Source organism: Malus domestica, chromosome 08 (assembly GCF_042453785.1).
Source record: "Malus domestica chromosome 08, GDT2T_hap1".
Classification (NCBI taxonomy): domain Eukaryota; kingdom Viridiplantae; phylum Streptophyta; class Magnoliopsida; order Rosales; family Rosaceae; genus Malus; species Malus domestica.
The window spans coordinates 19,402,498-19,417,855 of NC_091668.1; the positions used below are offsets into that span (position 1 = coordinate 19,402,498).

The 15,358-nt window shown below is 37.8% G+C and overlaps 1 long non-coding RNA gene across 1 annotated transcript; it reads right to left on the reverse strand.

The window, feature by feature from the left end:
• Positions 1-6,186: 6,186 nt before the first annotated feature.
• LOC108174894 (uncharacterized) lies at positions 6,187-14,514 on the reverse strand. Its single transcript, XR_011583416.1, has 5 exons — positions 14,446-14,514; positions 7,378-7,536; positions 7,220-7,290; positions 6,878-6,985; positions 6,187-6,316 (listed from the first exon to the last, which is right to left on the reverse strand). It is a non-coding gene; the product is annotated as an uncharacterized lncRNA (long non-coding RNA).
• Between the last annotated feature and the right edge of the window lie 844 nt (positions 14,515-15,358).

The following is a 15,358-nucleotide window of genomic DNA, read 5'->3' on the forward strand; positions in this document are numbered from 1 at the left end:
CATTCTCTCCACTGCACCTACCCCAACGTCTACACATCTATCCTTCCCCCTCCTCCGACCACAATTCCAACCACATCTCCTCCCTCGTGGATCCATTCCCATCCCCTTCTCTGTCGTCCCCACCCCAATCTCATCTCCAATTCTCTTTCATAAATTCCATTCCTAACTGCACAAACATGGAGAAAGGAAGACCTATCCCTAGTGTCATCTGAGCACTTTTCTCCCTTCGCTGGAGACCTCGTCACCGTGACTTACACTGAGCACGCCAAGAGGAAGGCTGTGACGACGATGGACATTGTCTATGCGCTCAAGAGGCAGGGTAGGACTTTGTACGGGTTCGGGGGTTAGGTTGTTAGGGTTTTAGATTGGGGATTTTGTAAATTGGTTGGTTGGTGGGCTGGTTGTTGGGTAGATTTAGGAAAGGAAATGCTTCAATTTTTATGTTTTTAGTTTGGATTTGAATGGAAAATCTACCTATTTGCACTGGTGTATGAGTCGCCACGTTCGCTGTCCTCATCCCGCTCATCCCTTTTCACCTCTCCGACCCACCTCCTCCCTCTTCGACTCCCTTGATCCCTACCATCATCGTCTTCTTCCCGAAATCAAACGAAAGCTGCAACCTTCCCCAAATCAAAACAGAACCCAATTACAAGACATGAATTAAACCCTAAAAGTCAAATCAAATTCAATCACATAAATAATTAGAAAGTTTATAAATTGGAGAACTAGAAGTCAGACTTCAATTGGGGTTTTGATGGTTTGGTTGTAGACCATTTGAGAGCTCAGGTTGAAGAAGAAGGGTGGCCCTTTTTTTTTTTCTTTTTTTTTTCTGTGATTTGGCGGTCCAGAGAGGAGGGGAGGTGAGGTAGAAGACGCGCGATTTTTTTAAAATACTTTTTTAATTAATTATTTTAATAGTTTGATATTTTTAATTGTTTATTGACATGTGGCGCCCAGTCATTGTCCACTTGGGCGTCAAGTTATCAATTAACGGCAGACTTAACAGTTTGACTAATGGATGTATGAGACTGTCCCAAAATTTACACTTTAGGTATGACTCTAGGACGAAAAAAACTTGATGTACTAAATGTTGAAAATCACAAAACTTGGGAGTAGTAAATAGAGATTTACCCTATATTTTTTGTTATTTTGTGAAAAATGATGGAGATAAGTGTTTGTATGTATAACTAGAATTGTAAGTTTGTGAATGTATTTGTTAACTTCATAATTTTAGTTGAGAAAAGTATGGATCTGCAAACTGAGAATCATTGTCAGCATTCACAATGCATTTCGTACACGTTTACAAATGGATTATGATCAATTTTTTTTTACTTGTTTGTGGAAAGTGGGGGACTCATTGACCCCCCAAACAAATCTATAGTATAGTGGTGTTGCATGATGAGGTATGCAAGAGGGTTTATATGTGGTGGTGTGTTGTAGCATGGGTGCTTATAAGAGTGGCCACCACTTTAAAGACATGGCCAAGAGGACTCACTGTTTTATTGGGAGTAAACAAATGTGAATGTAACTTGGTATAAACTCAGTGGAGGATTAGAAATGTCAGTAATTAAGTTAATCAAGTGTGTTAAGAGATCATCATCTAGAAACATCATGAATGGTAATCGAAACATGCATGCTTCAATTCCTTTTATAAAAATAGTGCTCCTAGTATATGTTAATTAACACAATCCTATATATCCATATTCCATCATTGTGTTCCCCTTGCCAAACTAATTAAAGGGAGATTTTGGATGCGGTCCTTAGTTATGAATATTCTTTGATTGAAACCTTGTTGGTTTTTAATTTTTGATCGAGGTCCCTAAAATTAATGCAATAATTTATTTCTATGTAGTTACTATATTTTTTAAATTAAAAATTAAAATTTTTAGTTGTTTATATAAATGAGATTTTAAATAAAAAACCATAATTTGTGGGATTAAAAATATTAAAATATAAATATACTATTGTGTGTGTGTGTGTGTGTGTATATATAAACATGGGTACATTCATCAAAATTAACCAAAAATATTATTGTATCAAAACATGGGTACATTCTTCAAAATCACAAAAAAGAAAAGAAGAAAAAAATGAAGATATTAGGCTTAATAACATTAGTAAATTTCTTCGATTAAACTTGACATGGATACATTTTAAAATCAAAGAATAAAGAATTAATGTACCCATATAAGTTTAAAAATGGATTAGAAAAAAATTGAATAGATTTTATATAAAAAAGGTACATTTTACATATAACAAATTGGTATATTTAAGAATGAGTACATTTTAAGATTAAAAAGTTTTACATAAATTGGTACATATAATTAGCATGGGTACATTTAGCAAAATAAAAAGTACAAATACAAATAAACTGTAAAAAATATGGGCACAAAAAGAAATTAATATATGGGTACAAATTAAAACTGAAAAAAAAATGGTACAAATTAAAAAAGAATTACAAATTAAAAATGGGTACAAACTAAAACTAAAAATATATGATAAAAAAATTTAGTCATAAATATAAATATACTAATTGTAACATTTTTAACATTAAATGAATATATTTAGAAATAAAAAAATATTTTATTATTGAAATAATTAATGATGTTATTAATACCCAAGGACCTTGATCAAAAATTAAAAATGAATAGAATTTTAATCAAAGGAGTAGCAAAAGGAAGGATGAGAACCTAATTTCTCCCTAATTAAATAACTCCCTTGTTGGCAACGTTCGTTGGCTGCCAATCCATCATTCTTTCAGCTTATACGAGCCCTTTGAATGGCTTCAAATGGATAATAACATGTCTAGTTTTGTTTTTATGTACATATATTACATACCACAAGTGCAAGTTGTAAATATATGCATGTTATGTATGTAGAGGCTTCTTTGCCGAAGTGGGAAGTGGTCGTAGTTTCTTAAACAACGCTATCATTAACCTATTAGCCTTCAAATTATGATTTAAGATTTTATTTCATTCTCCATTTCGGATTATAAGGCTTGTTAAAATAAGTTTGAACATCTTTCATTAAATTTTCTCAAGTATGTTAAGTTAAGTAGTACTTCCTTATGTGTGTTTAAGTTCTTGATTAACACGAATATCCAACGTAAAGACTATTTCCATTTTTCATCTAATTTTAGATGGCTGGAATATGATGAAGGTGAGACGAAAGGTATGAAAATTAAAGTAGATGTTGTAAGAGAAACTCAACTAATTATAATAATAAAAAGCCTGGATGGAATGCATGTTTAGTGAAATGCACGAGTACTATTGAATTGAACCATGACATTGACACGAAATGAATGGGGAAACCAATTAGTGTAATAAGAAATTGGCTAGTGGGTGCTTTCGTACTTGGATCCCAACATGAGCTCTTGTTAATGGAATTATACCTCACACATGGAAAATTCAAGCACTCAAGTAAAAAGTTAAAAGAAATGTACGGAAAATAACTAATAGCTATAGAGGGCGAATGTCTCGAATAGAACAAAAAGACATTGTTATCTGTAACGGTCAATATATCGTTACAAATTCTGTTTAAATTATAATTGGTATACAATCACTTATATATGCATACATATTAGGATTAGGGGTAATTTTGCATATGTATAATAGTATGATGGAACTTATACACCACGTCGACATAGAAAGAAAAACTTTCTTGCACCCTCGACACCCATTTCATGCAAATGAGTGCAGACAAAGTTTTATCATCGACATGGTCAGTGTTACTATCATTCACAATATTTCTCACTCAGCTGAAGCCTGACAGGGTGTGTTCCAGCTTTGTTTGTAGGCTGTGGGCTGCAGCACACACAACAAAACACAAAGACTTTTGATGTAGTACTTGCTCACATTGTACGGGAGCACCTGATGCGGTGGCTTGCTGATCTTAGGGTTAAAAGGGAAAGAACGATGGAGTCTCAGAACAGAAGTTGACTAAGACTGCTTCATTTCGTGCGTTTATGAGCATGAAATCACTGCAGGTAATACGTACTACGGATTTAGACTCATGGGGCATTTATTTAACATTCAAACTTCAGAAACAACTTGTATGACACGGGTTCATCTCTACAATGACATCCTGTTCCAATAACACAAGAAAATGTAAAAAAAAAAAAAAAAAAATCTAACGTATGTGTTGTATTAGCATGGAACATTATGTGACATTGTACTCATGTCATGCAAGTCCTCCACGCGGTGCACCTACGAATGCGACTCTTCCTGTTACCCCACCGTTGTTCATGAGTCATAGAAAGAGTGCGTGCCAATTAAGGTGGAATGAGGCATCAAGCATGCAAAGTGATGCAACTAGTGTATGCTTAGGTGAGCGCCTCCTTTATTCTTTCCCAATCATCTCAATGAATAATATATGTATATGGTGATGCTTTCTCTCGACTTATCATTGTAATTTATTCTTTTATCCGACATAGTGTAATTAATTAGGTAAAAGGAGAATGGTAGGGTTTGTGGGTGAACTCGTGAATTGTTGATGTATGTAATTTTACTATAGGATTTATATATTTAGGATTACGACTAGTAATCTTTCGAGCATGTGTGAGCTATTGGTATTTATAGGGCATTCTTAACTAGAGCCATATTTAAAATGCCAATTAATATCATTCTAGAATTATCTAGGAGTTTTCGCCATATTCAATAAAGGAGAGTATTAGTTTCATATCACTTTTATTTTGATTAACTTGTTACTTTATTGAATTAATCTAGTTGTTAATTAATTCAATGGACAAGATTCAAAGAAGATGGAAATCCAGATTTGGATAGCTTACTTCAAGAATAGAGTTTTGCCATGCAAACCACGTAACACTAACCCTATTCTTATGATTTGATTATTATGAAAATCTTCATAACATTGCCTAGAAAACTCGAAATCACGATCCACAAAATTCCTCTGAAAGCTAAATTTCATATCTTTCCAATGATATAAGGTTCAAGCTATTTCCTTATGAGGAAGTACAGTTTATTCCGTCAAGTTGGCTGATCTGCATAGACAGTTTCTGCTTCCAGGATGCAAAACTCGTTTAATATTATTTTTTTCTCTAACATTGATAAATTACGAAAATGCCCCAGATGGGTGGAAATCCTATGTAAAAATCCTTCGTGGACGTTCGAGTCCTTATTACTCTTTATTTCTTTGCACATATTTATAGGTGGTACATGTTCTTACAAACACATGAGCGTGAACGAGGTGTAAATCAGACGATTTATGCATGTAACCCAATGAGGGGCAAATTTGTTATTTTGCACTCTAAAAAATTTATTACTTGTTTATCAAATAATAGTGAGTTATCGGTATTGTGGGCTGCATAATGTAATATTGATGGCTTATTTGTTGGGTTCATTAAGCAAGTGGGCAAGTAGGCCTGTCCACGTTAGTATTTTATTAATTAGGCCTCGTGCCTAATTAATTGTTATTTGGGCTTGACCCAAGACACACACATTTACTCTCGAAGTACTTGACCATACGAATGTGTGGGCACAAATAGAACTGAATTTAGTGTTATGATGAAGATTTTACAGAACTACAAAGCCAAAGGGTCTTTCAGTAAATTCACTATTCTAGATTTTTCTCCCTTATTATTTTATTATTTTCTTGTTAGATTTTTAGCTCATAGGGCCCATACCCACCTTCCACTCTCTTCCACATGCCCTTTTTCTCCTACCTTCTTAGCTATTCTCCCTCATTCACTCACTCACTCACTCACTCACTCACTCACTCTCTCTCTCTCTCTCTCTCTCATATCACTTTCTTTTTCCCTCAAGCTCTCTCTCTCCCCCTCAAAATCACTCTCTACTCTCTGTGCACAGAACATGAAGCCACCACCTCATCTACTTTGGCAAGCCTCACAACCCAGACCACCTCTGTCACGACCCAAAAAGTAACGCAACAGCGTCGCGAATTTTTAAAAACACATGAGAGTTGTATGCTTCAAACTTAGAACATGACAATTCTCATATATCTTTAAAATACGCAAGGCCTCTAAAATTTTATATCAAATATATATCAGAGTTTAAGTGAAAACCAAAACATTCAAACCATTTCTTAAGCAACCCCTTTACAACAGAAGTTCCAAAAGTTCAGTTTACAAGCCAAAGGAGTGATAGGTTTAGACATATATATATATATATATACACACACACACACACACAGAAACAGAGAGGAAAAACACAAACAGTTTTCACTGAAACCAAAAAATCAATATTTACATTTCAAAAGTTGCTTTTCTGGTTGGAAGCTTTTAGGTTGACAAGCTACAACCGCACACCTTAATCCAACTCTTCCATTATTTCTCGCACAGCACCTGAAAATGTAGTGGTGAGCATCACATACAATCATTTGCCCCCCCTCGGGAGGCACCCTAGCTAGGTTTGAAAATATATACCTTTGTACAACGTATTAAGGAAATAATTTGCATAACAAAATGCTTTGGCATGAGTAAAAAAATTATTTTATGATTATAATTAACCATAGTGGGATCCCTGCATTCTATTTGTCCCGACAACCGAACACGCGGCCAACTACCGTACCTAGAATAAATTCTCAAGTAATAACAACACAAGGTAGGGTAGCGAGAGTGTCCACTTACAACCTATACCACTTAGACACAAGTACCCTTCCCTTACGGTTAATGGTACGAGTTCGTTTGTATAGGACCCTCCGGAGGTTTAGGGGATCGAAGCCTAGGGTAGTCACACAGCTCCTTTCACTATCAGGTTGTCATGACATTTAGAACAACATAAATCACATGCTAGAAAAACCAAACTCCTTTTTCCTAACATGCAGTTCTAATCACAACAAAATTCAATGCATAGCTTGCACGCATCCATATTTATATACATAATACATATCGAAAACCACTAACCAGGGTGTGAGTCCCCCTACCTGATATTCCAAGCTTTAGGTACTAACTCGTTCCACAAGTTGTTCTCTCTTATCTCTTGGTCTTGCTTAAGCCAAGAAAGTGCCTATTCTGAAAAAGAACATATCAATATACAGTTCACATGCACCAACATAAACCAACACATCTCAATTTCATCTGCACAATGCATGTATAACCCCAAAATAACCAATCAAATCTTTATTCACATAAACCCCAGTTTAATTCACCTTCTCCATGAAATTCATTTAGAAGCCATATATCCAATGCCAATAAATAGCCAAAGCACACTGAAATTCCAAAACTCCAGAACTAGTAAAATTTTACCTTAATCTTCTCTAATTTGGTTGTTCGACCAGCCTTGAGACTTTCAGGACTCTCAATTCAACCATATAGCACTTCAAACATAAATTTTTTAAAGTTATTACCTTGAAATCCCCAACTACAATATAATTTCGAATCTGCAATAAGCATTGAATTCTTACCTTCGTTCGTAGAGGTAGATTTCTTGATCACAGAGGCGAAAACGGATTCCCATTCGGATGTCTAAAGATTACCCGATGCATTTTTTTTCTTCTTCCTTCGACACCCAGAGAAAACCCATCTATTTCTATTCCTTTCTGCCCTTTTTGGGAACAGGGCACCTGTCACGCCCCAACTCAAGGATTAACGTAAACCTTGGTTCAGAACGTGAATCACACCTTAATTATAAGTTTAACTAATATAATTAAGAATGTGACATGAAATAAAAGCATGTATAACTCGCTTGGAATAAAATTAACTGAATAACATATTCATTATTGAAAGTTTCAGCCAAAATTACAACTTATGTTTACACAAAAATAGTTCTTTATTCAAACAAGAGAGTAAAAACCAACAAGCTCATCTTTTTATTTCTTCTACATAATTACACAACAGACAGCAAGTAGACTTTTAGGTTTCTGGTTTTGTACCTGCAAAATTTCATTAGGGTGAGCTTAAAACGCTAAGTAGGGACATATACCTTCATTACTAAAATAATAAAGTATAATTAAGATAGCAGAATTAAAACCAAAATCAGAATGGTGCATAAGTATGCAATGCAAATGCCTTAATTATACCCGTTAATCCACATAACTAAACACCCAGACCTTGTACGTCCCATTCTGTACTTATACCACTTGATCCCGAGTGTTTAAATATATGAACTAACCCCCATCTCTAAACATCCCCGAACTCCCCTTTTTGTTAGTCATCTTGCCTAAACTCTTCGTCTCCAGTCCCGAATTACCCTTAAAGAATCTGTGCACTGTGGGCTCGCTTGAGACCTGGTACCTACTAAGAGTTTGGCTCAACTACACAAAACTAATAGTCACCACCTTAGATTCCCGAAGTTCTTTCCAACAATCCCACTTTACTCCCACATCATGGACCCAAATTTCATTTCGAACATTCATTATACTCAAATATCCAATAGAAACATGTATATCAAACTTGTATATATACTTAAGTAAGAAATATTTAAATTCATATATATATATATATATATATATATATATATATATATATATATAGAAGGTTTCCCAGAACCCCCTACCTTGAATTCGATTAATTTTGCTTCTCTGAAGAACCTAATCGGAACGCAAAAATACAACCAAAAATATAAACACAAGTAACACATATTAGAAACCAAACTAAGTGTTCAACCACAAAATTGATATTATCTAAAGAAAGTACATAAATTCTGGAATCTTATAACTCAAATAATGTCACTGAAATCAAGTAAAGAGGACTAGAAAGGAACCTGGGAAAGAAATTAGGTGTGCTAAAAAAGAACTTTGCATCTTCACAAAATCTGCAGAAAAACAGCACTATTGAACCAAGTTTAGACTCATTTTCGAACATTCAAAACTAAACCAAATCGTGTAATATTACTTGGGTTTTGAAGTTCGTGTTATGTACTTTAAAAGCATATAAAGTTTGCAGAAAACGGAGCTCTAAATTGGAAGTTATGCTAAAAGAAAAATGGAGTCTTGAAACTGGAAACCCAGTTTTCTGCTGCTGTTTGGCAGCTCGCGACCCAAGTTTAAATAAGGTTTTGATCAACCAAAACTCAACGGAATTGAGTGAAAACAATTGAGTTACAATCATGGACATATGTATTTTCAACACAATAAAAGTTTTCTCCAAAGGAGCACATAAAGACCTATGAATTAAGAGCAAAATAAAACCACTAGAAACTTGAGTTTTCTCTGAAATTTTCTGCAACTTACATAACAGTACACTTCCAATTCATATAATAAAACCCAAAATATTTCCAAGTAATCCAGAAATCATGTATACAAAGAGACTCTAAGAAAAAACTTAGAGTACTTGGATCTAACGGAGGACATGACACAGGATCGAGCACAATGGCGTTCTAAGATTCATATAGCCGACCCCACTCAGTGACTTGGATTTTTTCAAGTCTCCAATCGAGAAGTTTTCCCCACTCGGGAAATTAAGGGAACACTATCTCAACCTACATGCTCCACTCACAAAGCTTCAACATACAAGCTTCAACAAAAGAAAAATTCAAAGAACTTAGCGAAGAAGGCTTTGGTGTATTTAACACAATACGTTGAAATGAAACAAAGCTTATTTATTGATATCTCCAATAAGTTACAAATATGTACATATACATGAGTCAAAATAAACAAACAAGAGGGAGCCTTCACAAAGGTTGCTTAGGAGAAGCCTCAGCAGTCGGTAGAGCCCCAGAAAGAGAAGGCACCAGAGGGGGATCATTCGGAGCCTCAGTACTGGACAACACCTTAGAAGGAGGAGGCATCGGAAGTTGATCATTTGGAGCTTCATTACGCGGTACAGCCCCAGAAGACGAAGGCAATAAATGCCTTTGGAACAAACCCACAAACCTTTGATGATCATGTAAAATCTGACCATCAGATTCTTTCATCTGGTCAAGCTTCCTCTTCATGTTTGTAGCATAGTCATGTGCGAGCCGGTGCAACTGTTTATTCTCATGCTTGAGTCCTCTAATTTCCTGCTTGAGACTCATCACTTCAGCTGCCAATGATTCAACTTGGCGAGTTCGAGCAAATAGGCGTTGGGCCATATTAGACACAGAACCTGCACACTGAACACTGAGAGCCAGAGAATCCTTAACAGCCAACTCATCAGACCGTTTGGAAAGTAGTCTGTTATCTTTGGGAGTGAGAAGGTTCCTGGCCACCACCGCAGCGGTCATATCATTCTTCATAATGGAATCCCTAACGGTAAGAGGACCAGTAGGGGATAAGAAGGATGGGCGCCATATGTTGTCTGGAGAAGGCGTGGCTGCCTCGTCAACAAGGTTCAAGTCAAAACGACGGTCGGAGGGGCCAGACATTTTCAAAGGTGTTGAAGAGAGAAGAGGTCGGATAAATCAAGATCTTAGAAATGCAAGAAGGGAGCTTCTACTGGTGGAGATTCAAGTGTGCTTTGGAACTTAATACCAGCCTCTATAAAAATCTGCGCTCGATGGAGCTTCAGAAATCGAAGAGGCGCCTGCTCAGAAATTGAAAAGGCGTTTGCTTTCTCAAAAGCTGGGCTGCTCAGAGACCACGAGGGCCGATCTCAGGAAACGAAGAGACGTTTGCTTTCTCAAAAGCTGGGCTGCTCAAAGACCACGAAGGTCGATCATAGAAATAGAAGAGGCGCTTGCTTTCTCAAAAGCTGGGCTGCTCAGAGACCACGAGCGCCGATCTTAGAAATTGAAGAGGCACCTGCTTTTTCAGCCTTGTCAGCACCTGTCACATGCACACTCAACTTTGCGAAAATTACGGGCATTCTGTCGAAGATTTCTGGTCAAGTAGAAAGCACGTGAATGTTACTGTTCAATCATCCACTTTCCACACGCAACATCAGCTCACGGGTACCACAGATAACTTTGCAAAAAATCTCTGACAAATTTTAGACACGTGAAGCTTGCAGCTCCCATTACATCGCTATGACCAAGAAAGGTAAAAAAATAGCAAAGAAACAGCACTAACAAAGTTTAGACACATAAATTTTGAAGGTCTAGCTACCATATTATTACCCACAAGGGTAAAGGAACAGGACCACTGCTGGATAATTGGAAAGTCCCTATGTGTCAACCTCTGTGCTCCGTGGCAAGGTAGACTAGCAAACATGCCTAACCTTTACTCACATTCGAGAAAACACTCCCAACAAGATTGCTTGCTTCAAGATCGAAGAGGCACCGCCCTCCGAATCTCGAGAGCCAGACTCTCAACATGATTACTTTCTCAAAAAACGACGAGACACCGCTCTCCTAATCTCGAGAGCCAGACTCCTAGCAGGATTGCTTTCTCAAACATCGAAGAGGCACCGTTCTCCGAATCTCGAGAGACAGATCCCCGACAGGATTGCTTGTTCGAAAACCGAAGAGGCACCGCTTTCTCAACTTCGAGAGCCCCTTAGATAAAGCTTGTCTGTAATCCTCACACCACTTTCTCAACTTCGAGAGCCAGATCTTCTTGGATAAAGCTTGTCTGTAATCTTCACACGTAGCATCAGCTTTCCAGATACCACATACCACTTTTTCAAAGTGCTCTGACAGAGTTAAAACACGTGAAGCTGACAGCTCCCACTACCGTGCTATGACCAAGCAGGGTAAAGGAATAGCATTACTCCTTATTGTTAGGGAGACTCCTATATATGTCGACCTCCATCCTCAACGGACAGGCAGACCTGCAAAAATGCTCAACCCTTCCTCATATTTGACAGCGCACTCCCAACGAAGCCTCTCGAAATACTCAGCTTTCTTTCCCCCCGAGAATACCTCTGCAAACAAGCTACACTAGAGCAAGAATATCTCATATCATCAGGGTTAAAAGCAAGAGTATCCCATATCATGCTTTTTCCCTGTCTTTTCCTTTGGCCTTGTTCTTACCTGCAAGACAAGGAGAAAGAGAGCAATCAGTCAGCACTTGGAATCAAGCTTCCAGTCCGGAACTGACTGCCTGGAACCCCTTACCTGATTACTTACCTGGCATTGCTCTCGAGTACTCATCTTTAACATCTTATGCTTCCCGAGAAGATACCACATCTGCCTGAGGAACAAATAGGGCAAGTGAGAAGGATACAAGGAAGCATGTGGAGACAAGCGCAACAGAACACGTGCCGATACATCCACTACTTGGTCAACAGCAAAAGTATCCCATATCAGCAGGGTTGAACGTACTCTAGATTTGATGGACTTGTTTTGACCCTCAAATTCTTCAGTCGGCCTTATACTCTGGCGGAAACCAGAAATCCCTCCAGCCCAGTTTAAGAATAAGCCTGTGGAAAGTTACTTCTTCAAAAGCAAAAGTATCTCATATCACCTTTTCTCCTTTTCTTCTCTTTATCCTTCATGCTGCCTGCAAGATAAGGAGAAGGATAACAATCAGCCAGAACTCGAAATCAAACTTCTGATCTGGGACTGATTGCTTGGAGCTCTGATTGCTTACCTTGTCTATCACCTCTTTCAGCAGATCCCCTAGCTCGGCGACTTGGGAGACTCCTACTACATGGTTTGTATTGCGCTTGACCAAGCCTGAAACTACAAGTAAGCGTCAAGTGAAATTGATACATTACCTTGTGCATCTCCACCAGTTAAATATACCACCCCTGGAGGGAGGAATAATACTTCCAAAGAAGATGCCACATCTACCTATGAGACAGATAAGGCAAGTGAAGACGATATCACACTTCGGTACTTAAAAGTTTCGTGATTACGAGATCATTCTTCCATAATATTTCCTAATGTCATTTGTACTAAATCATTCACTTGTACTCACTAAAGGAGAGCTTGAACCTATGTACTGTGTAAACCCTTCACAATTAATGAGAACTCCTTTACTCCGTGGACGTAGCCAATCTGGGTGAACCATGTACATCTTGTGTTTGCTTCCTGTCTCTATCCATTTACATACTTATCCACACTAATGACCGGAGCAATCTAGCGAAGATCACAAACTTAATATTTAAGATGATATTCTTTGGTGTATGTTTTTCGCAAACGATATAGTGTTGATAGATGAAACGCAGGAAGGGGTAAACGCGAAGCTTAACCTTTGGAGAGAAGTGTTGGAATCTAAAGGTCTTCGCCTAAGCCGATCAAAGACAGAATATATGGAGTGCAAGTTCAGTGCAAACGGAGGCCAAAATGAGTTAGGGGTGAGGATCGGAGATTAGGAAATACCAAAGAGCGATCGTTTTCGCTACCTAGGATCTATCTTGCAAAAGAACGGAGAATTTGATGGAGATCTCACCCATAGAATACAAGCTGGATGGATGAAGTGGAAGAGTGCATCCGGCGTGTTGTGTGACCGTCGTAGGCCACTGAAGCTCAAGGGAAAATTTTATAGGACGGCAATAAGGCCGGCGATGCTGTATGGCACATAATGTTGGGCGGTGAAGCATTAACACGTAGGTGTAGTGGATATGAGGATGCTTCGTTGGATGTGTGGGCACACGAGAAAGGATAAGATTAGGAATGAGGATATCCGAGGTAAAGTAGGAGTAGCCGAAATTGAAGAAAAGAGGAGAGAAAATCGGTTACGGTGGTTTGGACATGTGCAAAGAAGGCCTACTGATGCTCCGGTTCGAAGATGTGACTACGGGACAGAGGTTCAGGGCCGAAGGGGTAGAGGAAGACCTAGGAAAACTTTGGAAGAGACCCTAAGAAAAGACTTAGAGTACTTGGATCTAATGGAGGACATGACACAAAACTGAGCGCAATGGCGTTCTAGGATTCATATAGCCGACCCCACTTAGTGGGAAAATGCTTTGTTGTTGTTGTTGACAGTAGAAAACCCTAATTAAAACTAAGAATTCCAAATATATCTCATGGCAGTTTCAATTCAACTAAGGAAATTAAATTCGAAAAATCTAAATAATCAAGGAACAAGAAGTTTACCCTTCAAATCTTTGAATCCTTCCTTCACAATCACGTTCTCTAACTCTCAATTTCTCTACCCCTTTTTTCGAATTTTGATGCTTTCCCACTTCTCTGCAACCCCTTTTATAGTTTCTCTAATCCTACTCACTCCTATCAGAGTCCTGATAAAAACCTAGCTTCCTAGGTCATCCACCTCCTGCTTATAGACCTCTGTGTCTCTTCTCAGTTCATCCTCTGCTGAACACACTCCTTGGTGCAATAGGAGATGAACAACTCTCTATGACACACTCCTTTGATCAATCAAAGGTCGACCTATCACAAGGTGTCCTAATCTCTATTATGAAGAAAGAAGATTTTTTTCCTAAAGATATGGAAGCCACCTCCTCCTAGCTTCCTTGTTTCCATCGCTCTGAAAGGAAGAGTATGAAAGGATGGTCTTTTCCTTTCTTTTGTAGAATATTATTTCATTATTATTATTATTATATATATATATATATTTTTTTTTTTTAACAATAATAGGAAATCTAATAAATAAAAAGTATATTATTAAAAGCTATTAAACAAATAAACACTAAGTAGACTAAAATTTTGTATAAAAACAATTATAATCACACTTCACTCTTAATTTAAACGAGGGATATTATAGCACCGAACCAAAGATGAAGAAATCATCTTACAAACACACGTGTTCTCCACCTTTCGGTTTTTTTTTTTTTTTTTTTTTTTTTTTAATATACACACCCACTTTAACTAAACCTTTACAAGCCCCACATAACTAAATATACATTTCTGGGGTTGTACAACCTCCACATCGCTGCCATCAGCCATCACCACCTATTTATACAACTAGAATCGAGGGGTGGAGCTTTAAGCTTGCTTTTCTCTCTCTCTCTCTCTCTCTCTCTCTCTCTCTCTCTCTCTCTCGTTGCTTTCCTCTGCAAATTAAACTGAACCACTACCGGCGCCATGTTTTCCGGCGAGTTTCTTAAGTTTCCGACTAAGGTAAGCCTTGGGACTTCCTTAATCACTCCATTCTCGTTGTCCTGAGTCTATCTCTGAAGCTACATGCATGTTTTGGTGACGTTTAGGTGTAGAAAACACCCCTGGAAATTAACCCAGTTTTTTAACGAGGGATTTGGTGACTTTCGGGCCATTTTTCCGACCAACGCCGATCACAACTCGACCTCAACCTAGTATGGTTTTGTTCCTCTCGTACTAAGCTTCATTTCTATATAAATTATATTGATTTCTATTGAGAGTCTAGCTCAAAATGAGCTCTGGAAGTTGGACCAAAAACTTGCAAAACTAGGGCCTTTGTGAAGATAGTGAGTAAGCTTGTACTCGCGGCACGCGTAGGTAGCCAATGTCTGGCACATGCGGCAGCGCGTGAAGGAACCTGAGGTCTCTCCTTAGGTTTCTCGACGTCCCGAACCCGAATCCGCCCTCTTTTTTCTAATATTCAACCGTTTTAAAAAGTTCTTTTATCAACTGTACTTTGTACGAAAACGCGTATTTATGTTAGTGCGTTATATATTTATGTAAATAGTTTCGTTTTTAGGTGA